Genomic DNA, 11,528 nt, shown 5'->3' with positions numbered 1-11,528 from the left:
AAGTGCCACGTAGCTGCCACAAGACCTGAGCTGCGTGGCTGTCTCAGCAGCGTGTGGACCCTGGTCTGTATTTGCTTTCTATACAATGGTAGGCAACAATACTTTTCCTTTGCCTGTATAAATGACGAGTTGAGATCAGAGCTGAAAATAGAATTTTAGGAATTTAAATAATGTCTCATTCATCTCTTCCCTTTCTGCAGAGGGAAAAAAATCAAAGTAAGAGGGCCACTGATCTGCCACCGGTCACATGGTCAGTTAAAGTCAAAAACAGGATTAGAACTCAAATCCAGTTCCCTTGATTCTTAATTAACGTGCCTTCCACTGTGACATTACTTTGTAAGACTTGGAAGATAACTTACATAAATTCAAGGTGTTGTTATTCTTACCAGTAATCACTTGAAATATTCAGACATCACATCCTTTCCCCCCGAAAATGTGAATTTTTACTTAAATTATATGAACTGTCTTAAGAGCTTTATAGATATTGAAAATAAATTGTTTAATTCTACTGTTTTAAAAGGTGACTTGTAAAAAAAAATAAATAAATAAATAAAAGGTGACTTGTGACTTAGTCTTTCCAAATAAAATCCACATGGGTTAACAGAACCTTAAGCAAGAAGAAAATTCACGAAAGAAAGCAGACGTATATTCTGAAATGGACATTTAAAAAATACAGTTGTAGGATTATATTTTTTCTTCAAAAATTTGTTGAAAACCACTTATTTAGGAACTGGGTCAAGAAGCTGCTTGGAGTCGATTTTATCATCTGACTCCTAAAATATTCATGGAATATTTCTGGTGTCACTAGTCTTTCCCCGCCCTCATACCCCTCCCCAGATCTTGAAGTCATCTCTGGAGTTGAAAAGTTGATTTGAGTGTTTAGACAGTTATTTACTTGAGGAAATAGCTAACTGACTTTTCTAGCCTCTCTGTGTAGGTGTCAGGAGAAATATCCCCTAGAAAAGGTTGGTGGAGGGTAGTAGATTTCATAGGCACCCACGGAAAGCTAGTAGGTGCGGTGGTGAAACTTGTTGCCCTTACAGAGAACGATGTGAATGCAGTCATAAATAACAGTTTATGACCCACCGAGGACACAAAACACCCCAAACTAGACAAATTGGAGAAGATTTCAGAATTTGTAACTTTTAATGAGATGAAAGGGGAGAAAAAAGGAGAAGGGTCCCTAAGTGTACGTTCTCCAGCATCCAGTAAATAGGTTTTTAATTCACAACTGTGTGTGCACCCCAGGTGATGCCATTACTTCCTCTTACATAAAATGACCTTTCACCAGGCTTCATTCATAGCTCTTGGCTCCCTCCTGGAGTCACAGCATTTGTCACAAGGCAGCGGGGTGCCTGCTTGCTCTTGGGCAAGTGATGACTGGGAGCGCTTGATAGGGGCTGATGCTGACAGCCCCTCTCGGACAGCAGATTGTCAGCATTCCTGACCCGGGCACTCCGAGAGCCTGGGAAAACACTTCGATTTCAATGTGGCTTTAAAAAACAATATCCAGTTGAACCAAATGACTGTGTCAGATAGGTCCACGGAGCAGCTTTTGTGGAATTAGCTAACTCTTGATGCCCCTAAACAAATGCATAATGATGGTAGTGTCATAAAAAGGGCACTCTTATTTATATGCATTTAACTTGACACAGAAAATCAAAACTCTACTCAGCCATAAAAAGAACGAAATTCTGCCACTTGTAAAATGTGGATGGACCTAGAGGATATTAAGCTTAGTGAAATAAGCCAGACAGAAAAAAGAACAATATGTTATCATTTACATGTGGAACCTAAAATTAAAAGAAAGGAATGTATATAACAAAGAGAAATAGACTCACAGATATACAGAGTGAACCAGTGGTTGCCAGTAGGGAGAGGAAAGGGTGGAGGTACAAGATAAGGGTATGGTTTTAAGAGGTATTAATACAAACTTCTGTGTATAAAATAAATAAGCAATATGGATATACAATATAGAACAGGGAAATATAGCGATTATTTTAATAACTAAATGGATTATAATCTATAAAACAATTGAATCATTATGTTGCACACCTCAAACTGATACAATGTTATGAATCAGTTATACTTAAAAGAGAAAATCGAAACTTCAAATTTACTGCATAGAAATTGACATATGGAATAGGGATTAGAGACAAACAGTGTTTGGGACTTTGATTCACAGAAAGAATCAGGTCTGAAATGGGAATGTGAGTTGTCAGAATGGGCAAGAGGATTCTACCTTCCTAATGGGCAAGGATGGGGGATCCAGGCAGGCAGGCCTGGGAAGGGAAGAGATCTTGCAAGAAAATGGAGGGAAAGGGAATATGTTCTTCGGAAAAATGTCTTTAATTCTTGCTTTCCCCAGGTACCAATCAAAGTTTCCCTTTTTCTCAGGATGCAAAGTTCCTATGGACCTTGAAGGTTTTGTTTGCCTTTTCACAAGTAATTAAGAGCACTACTTTTTTAAAAATGGGGGGAGTGAAGAATTAAGCTTTCTTCTCTCTTTTGAAGACTTTGTTTCTCCTGTGAGTCTCTGAAAAAGGAAATTAGCACAGAATAAAGTGAAACTTCTGTGGGTTTTCTGTAGGCTCAGATCTCTTAACCATTTTTCTGTAATTTGAGTTTGAAAACCTAACATTCATTATTCTATTTCCTCCTGGATCGTAATTCTGCAATAAGGAGTGTAGGGCATAAAGAAATCCTACCTCTTCCTCAGGAATGATGTTAACAATTAATTTAGGCAAGGTACATAAAGTGCTTAGCCTCGTGCCAAGTCCATAGTAGCTGCTCCGTAGAGGATGGCTCCAACGCTAACAGCGAGGTGGAGGCCTGATGGTGTGTGGAAGGTTGTTTGGCTCCAGAGGCTGGGCTTTACATGCTTTTTTTTTTTTGGTACTTTTTTTTTAAAAAAAGATAATGTTTTATTAATAATATACTTTAGCAAAACTCATTGCTAATTCAAATATAAATAAAACAATATATACTTTAAAATGAGAATTAAGAAGTACACTTATGTAAAAATCAGAACTGTTCCTTCAGATTTTGTCAGATATTAATAAGCCTGATTGCACTCAGCAGATCTAACCAAAAAACAAAACTTAAAACTATTTTTTCTACAAGTAGAAGATACTTTAAAAGATATCATGCGCATGCACAGTGGCAAGCCTATAGGGATGCAAAGCAAGAGTAAACTGTAAGGTCTCCAAGAAACTACATTTGAAGAAAGGGGGAGGATGAGACATAATCCTATCGGTGGCGTAGTACCATCATAAGTACTTCACAACTTATTAGTAATAGTTCAGTTCTGTTCAGTCGGTTGGTTATGGCTAACTCTTTGCAACCCCATGCACTGCAGCATGCCAGGCTTCCCTGTCCCTCACCAACTCCCAGAGCTTGCTCAAATTCATGTCCATCAAGTCGGTGATGCCATCCAACCATCTCATCCTCTGTCGTCCCCTTCTCCTCCTGCCCTCAATCTTTCCCAACATCAGGGTCTTTTCAAATGATCAGCTCTTCGCATCAGGTGGCCAAAGTATTGGAGCTTCAGCTTCAGCATCAGTCCTTCCAATGAATATTCAGGACTGATTTCCTTTAGGATGGACTGGTTGGATCTCCTTGCAGTCCAAGGGACTGTCAAGAGTCTTCTCCAACACAAAGTTCAAAAGCATCAATTCTTTGGTGCTCCGCTTTCTTTATGGTCCAACTCTTACATCCATACAAGACCACTGGAAAAACCATAGCCTTGACTAGACGGACCTTTGTCGGCAAAGTAATGTCTCCGCTTTTTAATATGCTGTCCAGGTTGGTCATAGCTTTTCTTCCAAGGAGCAAGCATCTTTTCATTTCATGGCTGCAGTCACCATCTGCAGTGATTTTGGAGCTCAAGAAAGTAAAGTTTGTCATGGTTTCCATTGTTTACTCATCTATTTTTCATGAAGTGATGGCTTCCATTTTTCACCATCTGTTTGTCATGAAGTGATGGGACCAGATGCCATAATATTAGTGTTCTGAATGTTGAGTTTTAAGCCGGCTTTTTCACTCTCCTCTTTCACTTTCATCAAGAGGCTCTTTAGTTGCTCTTCAATTTCTGCCATAAGGGTGGTGTCATCATACCTAAGGTTTTTTCTCCTGACAATCTTGATTCCAGCTTGTGCTTCATCCAGCCCAGCATTTTGCATGATGTTCTCTGCATGTAAGTTAAATAAGCAGGATGGCAATATACAGCCTTGACATACTCCTTTCCTGATTTGGAACCAGTCTGTTCCATGTCTGGCTCTAACAGTTGCTTCTTAACCTGCATACAGATTTCTCAGGAGGCAGGTAACGTGGTCTGGTATTCCCATCTCTTTATTAGTAATAGCAGGAGCAACAACTAACATTCACTGGGTATCTGCTAAGGTTGCACAGTGATAGAGAATCCACCTACCAATACAGAAGATACAGGAGACAAGGGTTTGATCCCTGGTTGGGGAAAGAAATCCCATGGAGGAGGAAATGGCAACCCACTCCAGTACTCTTGCCTGGAAAATCCCGTGGACAGAGGAGCCTGGCAGGCTGCAGTCCATGGGGTCGCAAAGAGTTGGACACAACTGAGCACTAAGACACACGAGGCTCTCAGAGGAATCTGGAGCACTAAAACTAAGCGTCTCCCAGTAGTGGTGTCCAGCAGCCGTCTGTAGATCCCCTGACAAAACGCCAGTCAGAGAAACAGAAGAACTGAGTGCTTCTTATTCATGCACAACAGGAGGAGAGCTTCAGTGTTCATTCTACTCTGAAAGCTTCTTCTGTTCTTTAGGCAGTTCCTTCACGCGTCAGCAAAGAGTAGTAGAAAGAATTCTAGATTCTTGATTTGCTGCTAACAAGCTCTGAGAGCCTAAGAAGATGATTTTGCCGCTTTGGACTTCAGTATTTCTTTAAAAATGTTTTTTATTGAAGTATAGTTGATATACAATATTGAAAGAAAATACATTTCTTTTTCATGTTCTTTTTCATTATGATTTATTACAGGATATTAAATATAGCTCCCTATGGTCTACAGTAGGACCTTGTTGTTTATCTATTTTATATATAGTAAGAATTTTAGTTTCCTCATCTTTCAAGTAGAGATGTCTTCAATAGCTTGCTTTTTAACTATAATTTTTCACAATCCTTAGATATTTTTATCCTTAGTTGCCTTTGGAAAAGAGTACAGACTTTGCATGTGGAGGATGTGTTTGACTCTCAGTCCCTCATAAGCTGTGTGACTTTGCACGAGTCACCTAAGGCTTTTGAACTTCAGCTTCCTCACCTTTTGTATGGGAATAATGAAACCAGTCCCATAGAACTATTGTGAGGATTGTAATAAATAATCTATGTGAAAGCATTTTGCAGAGGATCACTAAATATGATCAAGAGATATGTCATTAACCCATCCTAGGTCTTCCTTTTTGTTCTTAGTATTCTTGCCTGGAAAATCCATGGATGGAGGAGCCAGGTAGGCTGCAGTCCATGGGGTCACTAAGAGTCGGACACGACTGAGTGACTTTACTTTCACGCGTTGGAGAAGGAAATGGCAACCCACTCCAGTGTTCTTGCCTGGAGAATCCCAGGGACGGGGAAGCCTGGTGGGCTGCCATCTATGGGGTCGCACAGAGTCGGACATGACTGAAGCGATTAAGCAAGCAAGCAAGGTCTTCCTTTTTGTTCTTAATGTTGAATATCTACTTTATACCAAAACAAGGGAAAGGGAGAGGGAGACCGAGTTTGTATGTTTTCTGCAATGAGAGAGGAAGGGGTTTACAGTTTACACCCAGAAATCAAAATATGGTCTCTTCAGTTCATCGAACGAGTTTAGATACAACATCAAAGACCTCTTCCCCCACTGGGAACCCATGTCTATTCAGGCAGAACACCTAGGAAGAGTTTGTTTCCACTGTCTGCTAAAGAGCATCCCTGTCTCGTGACCTCTTCATTTCAGTCCGCTGGAGCCATAGCCAGCAAAAACCTCTAACTCACAAAGCCATCTGTTTTTATTCTGTGTTTTACTCCTTTCCTTCATTTAGGTAAAAGAAGAAAACTCCAATAAGGCATGCTATTCTGTGGGGTTCTGACAGTCCAACACACCTTCAACTCAACCTCCTCTCCAATGAGTATCCAACGAGACAATGAGGTCTACTCATCAGTGTGATGACAGATGCTAAATGGTCCAACTACCTGATTCTTTGCTAAGGTTGGAATGTATTCTTACATGATCTAGAATTATTTTCTGTTCCACGGCTTGAAATGAAAATGTGTGCTTCTTCTTCTTCTTTTTTAAATAGTTATTTGGCTGCTCTAGGCCTTAGCTGAGGCCTGGAGAAATCTTTACTTGCAGCACACGAACTCTTGTTTGCAGCATGTGGGATCTAGTTCTCTGACCAGGAATTGAACCCAGGTCCCCTGCATTGGGACTCTTAGCCACTGGACTACCAGGTAAGTCCTCAAAAATGGGTATTTCTGAAAGACTTACTGTAGGCAGAAAATGTATTTAAGCTGAATCCTCTATTACCTTGAACACACTTGTGAGCTGTGTTTTACTTCAATAATGTAACCAGGGAGAATAAAGATGGAGGAAATAATACAGACTGAACAGTAATATTTGCTGTTTTCTGAGCATTTACTTTATGACAGGTTTCTTTACCATGACAGTGCTATGAGGTGTGGATATTGTTAAATGGCCCTTTTACTGATAAGAAAACAGTAGCTGCTTGGGGCTTCTCTGATGTATAGTGAAAAAGAATTTGCCTGCAGGAGCGGGGGATAGGGGTTCGATGCCTCGGCTGGAAAGATCCCACGTGTTGCAAAGCAGTTAGGCCTGCGAGCTGCAGCCACTGAAGCCTGCGCACCTGGAGCCCGTGCTCTGCATCAAGAGGAGCCATGCACGGCGGTGGGAAGCCCGTGTGCACACCCAAGAGCCGCCCTTTCTCGCCGCAGCTAGAGAAAGCCCATGCGTGGCAATGGAGACCCAGTGCACCCGAAAATGTTAAAAAACAAGAGTTAATTAATAAAAAAAAGAAAGAAAACAGAAGCTTCCAGAAGTTCAATAAGTCCCCCAGATCAGCAGACAGGGATGCAGAGCTGGGAGACTCTGGAGGCCCTGCGCCTTGCACACCTTCCAGCTCTTCAGAGGGACAAGGCAGGCCGAGCACAGCAGGGTGGACTCTCAGGGAGAGCAGGGCCTGGCGCAGGGCGGCTGTGTCACCTCTGTGCCTTTCCGGAGGAGAGTGCCGTGTCATAGGCCATCCCACAGTGTCCAGAGTCTCTCCCCAGACCACCCAGAAAAGCAGTCTGTGTGCTTTGAAGGCATCATTTTATTTAAGGAATGATGAGGTTGTGGACCAAGGGGAAAGAACGTAAGGACTAGTTTCACTGAGCATTTACTCAAGAAAAACACATGTCTTTATAAGGCATGGAATGGATGACTTGCTTTCCAACGGCAACGACAAGGATCACTTCCTGGGGAATTAATGAGAACATCTTGTCCACCCAGAGACCCCCCACCTTGCTGAGGCTCAACCTTGGGTCTTATCCGAGGAAAACACATGAATCATGGTGAATGGGAAGCTTGGTGTCCAGCCAGTGGGGTGAGGATACTGGCATGGAACCCAAGCAGAAAGGAGCTCAGAGGCAGGGGGATAGACCCTCATGAGCTGGTCTACTCACCCCTCAGCCTTCACCTAGTTCTTACCATCCCTTGATTGTTGTTGTTCGTAGGTCAGTCGTGTCTGACTCTTTGTGACCCCATGGACCGCAGCGTGCAAGGCTTCCCTGTCCTTTACTATCTTCTGGAGTTCACTCAAACTCATGTCCTTTAAATCGGTGATGCCATCTAACCATCTCATCCTCTGTTGTCCCCTTCTCCTCCTGCCTTCGCATCAGGGTCTTTTCCAATGAGTCAGCTCTTTGAATCAGGTGGTAAAAATATTGGATTTTTAAAATATGTAATTTATCAGAGACACCCCCAGGCCCTGGGCTTCCTAGGTGGTGCTAGTAAAGAACCCTCCTGCCAATTCGGTAAGAGATGTAAGAGGCTCAGGTTCGATCCCTGGGTCAGAGATGATCCCCTGGAGGAAGGCATGGCAACCCACTCCAGTATTCTCGCCTGGAGAATCCCCATGGTCAGAGGAGCCTGGTGGGCTATGGTCCCTAGGTTCACAAAGAGTTGGACACAACTGAAGCAAATTAGCACGCACGTACGCCTCTGGCCCGCTTGCTTCTTCCCAGGAAAACAGGCACGTTGAGGGGCTTTGTGGCGTCACAGAAGCGATGCTGTCATGCAGCCCCTCCTTCTCTGGCTCTCATCGCCTGCCTCCCACCCACAGGCTGGTGCTGCAGCTGCGGTGATGTCACTTCGAGACCTCTGAGGTCAGTTTCCTCCAACTCCTTCCTGCCCAGGTCCAGGCCCAATCCTCAGGGCCCCAGGGGTGAAGGCAGAGCTGCCCCCCGTACCGGAGCGCTGAGGCTCAGCGTGGGGGCCCAGACCTGTCTCCCTCTGGGTTCGGGTCTCTGTTGCCTGTAGGGACTCTGCAGAGCCTGGGCTCAGAGTTGCCGCTCAGTCTGCAGGCAGATGGCAGAAAAAAGCTTTGGGATCGAGCTTGCTCTTCAGGTGTGAGAGCCCCCTGCTTGTCCTTAAGGACCCCTCCTATCTCCCCTTGGTAGGAGGTAGGGGATGTGGAAGACATTTTCTCAGGAGGACGAGTTTTCTAAGGAATGTAGAAGTTATAGAAAGGGCAGAGATGTGAAAATCAAGACAGACTTTGCTGGGAAGGAAAGATGGGAGATTTTGAGCACAGGTGCAAAGCTCAGCTGTCACCAAGAGAGGATTAAGGATGAATAGCTGAGAAGAGTAACAAGGAAACATTCGCATTTTTACTTGCTTCTCTCCGTGGCTTCTGGGGTGGGTGGTGGTGTGACTCAGCAGAGAGCATCTTTATAAGCTCTGAGTTTCTGTAGTCCCCGTTGCCCCCAACCTTGGTCCGCCTCACCCTCACCTCCCCGAGGCCTCGCCCTTGGCATCTGGACAGTCCCCCTGCTGTTGGATAAGGACGTTCATCTCTGACCCTTGCCCACAGCCGGTGCCTCCCCTGGCCCGCTGCACACCATCAGCCCTCCTTGCACGTCTGACCGCTTACCATGAGGTGCTCAGGGCACTTTCCAGAATAAGGCTTATATCGTGGAATGCCTGGGACTTGAGAGGGTTGGGTTTCCAGGAGCGGAGCAGCTCCGGTTTCCTTGGCAGCCAGCGTGAACTGCCGGAGTGTGTGATAGCGCACCTGGAGCAAAGAAAGCAGCTGGGGATGGAGACAAGCTTTAGTGGACAATCAGAGTCACAAATGGCTGAGATGAGACCAGGTCCTGGTGGGGAACGCAGGTGGGAGTCAGCACAGGTGGCAGGAAGGGGAGAAGAGCTGATCTGGGCCTCATGGGTGGCATGGCACCAATGAGAAACCGCGTCCCTAGGTCCTCCTGACCATGGAGACAACTTCAGCGTGGGCAACAGTGGTGTCTGGCTTGGCCCCCGCCCACTCCCCTTTGTCTCCTCATCTTCTTTCCTAGAAGGTCTAGCTGCATCGTTAGCAGCTTAGTGTTGGACCTCAGTCAAAGCCTTTATCAGCATGATGGCCATAGCCACCTCAGTGTCCCTCCAGTGACCCCCAGGTCTTGTGAGGTCCCCAGAGCTGAGTCCTTCACTGAGGACCTTGGAAAGGCTTCCTCGGGTGGGGCCCGGCGTCATTGGACAGTGCGTATGATAGCCAGGGCTGCACACAGGACCTGCCCCGGACTGCCCTCCCCCAGCCTCTCAGTTCATCTTCCTTCTTACTGCCGCCTCCACTCTTCCAGGAAATCAGGGCAGCCTTTGGCCCCATTTGGCTCAGGAGGGTTAGTTCCCGTCTCCCAGGTGTCTCACTGCCAAGGCCAAAGTCCCTGTGCTGATTTCTTCTGGGGGCGTTTAGAGTTTCTTCTCACAGGTAGCTGAACGCTGGTAGCCTGTCCCATTTCTGAGTTTCCAAAATCAGCACACAGATCAATACCCTTCAGTGACATGCAATTTTAAAGGTAAGCAGCAGAGGACTTCTCTACCGGTGACATGTAGAGACCAGGCTGGACTCGTGTTTTTAAGCAGAAACATTTCAGGGAAGTCTCCTTGGGCCCTGAGCTATTTTTGAGGTTGAGTGCTGGGAATCCTTTTGAGCCACACAAGTCAGAGTCCCTCTGGGCACGTTGGACCACCCCCAGAGTTGCAGAGAGGATTGCAGAGGCATTCCAGAGAGAGGCTGGGAAAAACCTGACAGGAAGTATTCCCAGAACACTCAACTCCCAAAGTCCCTGCTGGCTAATGATTAGGGCATAACTATAAACAAAGCAGAAGAGCTTCAAAGAATAGCATTCTACAGACGGCAATCAGAAAAATGCCCTCCTGGCTTTGGTCAGCTCATAGCGCCCCTGATGCCAGGGCATTCCAAGGTGAACCAAGCAAACGCGTGCCGTCTGTTGCCTGGGGCCACATCTAAACACCACCGCCAGCCTCCACAGCAGCCTTCCCTAGCGTGTTCTATTTCTCCACCAGCCTTCCCTGAGGTTGGAAAGAAGAGAGATGGCAGGGACGTGAGAAAAGGGAATGTAGGCTAAAGCGGCAGGGTTACTGGATCCCCTCTAAATTCCACGCAAGGCAGATTTCTGGTGGCCATGATGTGGTCTCACAGATCCAGGCATGCCTGGGCTTTGGAATTAGATAATCCTAGAGTCAATACTCCGGAGAAGGCAATGGCACCCCACTCCAGTACTCTTGCCTGGAAAATCCCATGGGCGGAGGAGCCTGGTAGGCTGCAGTCCATGGGGTTGCGAAGAGTCAGACATGACTGAGCGACTTCACTTCCACTTTTCACTTTCATGCATTGGAGAAGGAAATACTCCGGAGAAGGCAATGGCACCCCACTCCAGTGTTCTTGCCTGGAGAATCCCAGGGACGGGGGAGCCTGGTGGGCTGCCGTCTATGGGGTTGCACAGAGTTGGACACGACTGAAGCGACTTAGCAGCAGCAGCAGCAGAGTCAATACTCAGCTCTACCACTCAGTAGACTTGATAATTTATTGCAACTCTTTTCTCATCTGTAAAATGGGAGTGATGATTCCTAACTCATAGATAGGCTTTATTTTGAGATTATAAATATATATAAATGAAGATATTTTGGTGTCTGGCACATAGGAGATAGATACTACTATTATTATTACCACTTCTAATACTTCTGCAAGTATTGTAAAATAGCAGCTGGTTAGTGAGTGCTTACCATATGCTGGGTATTGGGTTAAACACTGTGAATACATATATTTTTTGGATGTAAAACTTTTGAAAAAGCCCAGTAATTCTTAATACAGTAGAGTGCTGCTATATAGCAATTTAGTTAAATAAGAATATCGCTAGGGAAGGAAGGTTTGAATAGATTGACGTTTCTGTTTGCATTTGCTGACCTGAAATTAACTCAATATTTCACAAGCAATGTGTACTTG

The 11,528-nt window shown here is 45.0% G+C and overlaps 1 long non-coding RNA gene across 1 annotated transcript in view; it reads left to right on the top strand.

Moving 5' to 3' along the window:
- The first annotated feature begins 8,134 nt into the window (after window positions 1-8,134).
- LOC147371273 (uncharacterized) overlaps window positions 8,135-11,528 on the top strand; it is a 49,523-nt gene continuing 46,129 nt past the window's right edge. The window contains exon 1 of the long non-coding RNA XR_015163411.1: window positions 8,135-8,385. This is a non-coding gene — a long non-coding RNA (uncharacterized LOC147371273). The remainder of the gene's footprint in view (window positions 8,386-11,528) is intronic.

Source organism: Bos grunniens, chromosome 5 (assembly GCF_055505025.1).
Source record: "Bos grunniens cultivar Pamir isolate PY7600 chromosome 5, Bosgru_T2T1.0, whole genome shotgun sequence".
NCBI classification, from domain to species: Eukaryota; Metazoa; Chordata; class Mammalia; order Artiodactyla; family Bovidae; genus Bos; species Bos grunniens.
The sequence above is the reverse complement of the archived record's forward strand: the minus strand, read 5'-3'. Positions and strand labels throughout refer to the sequence as shown.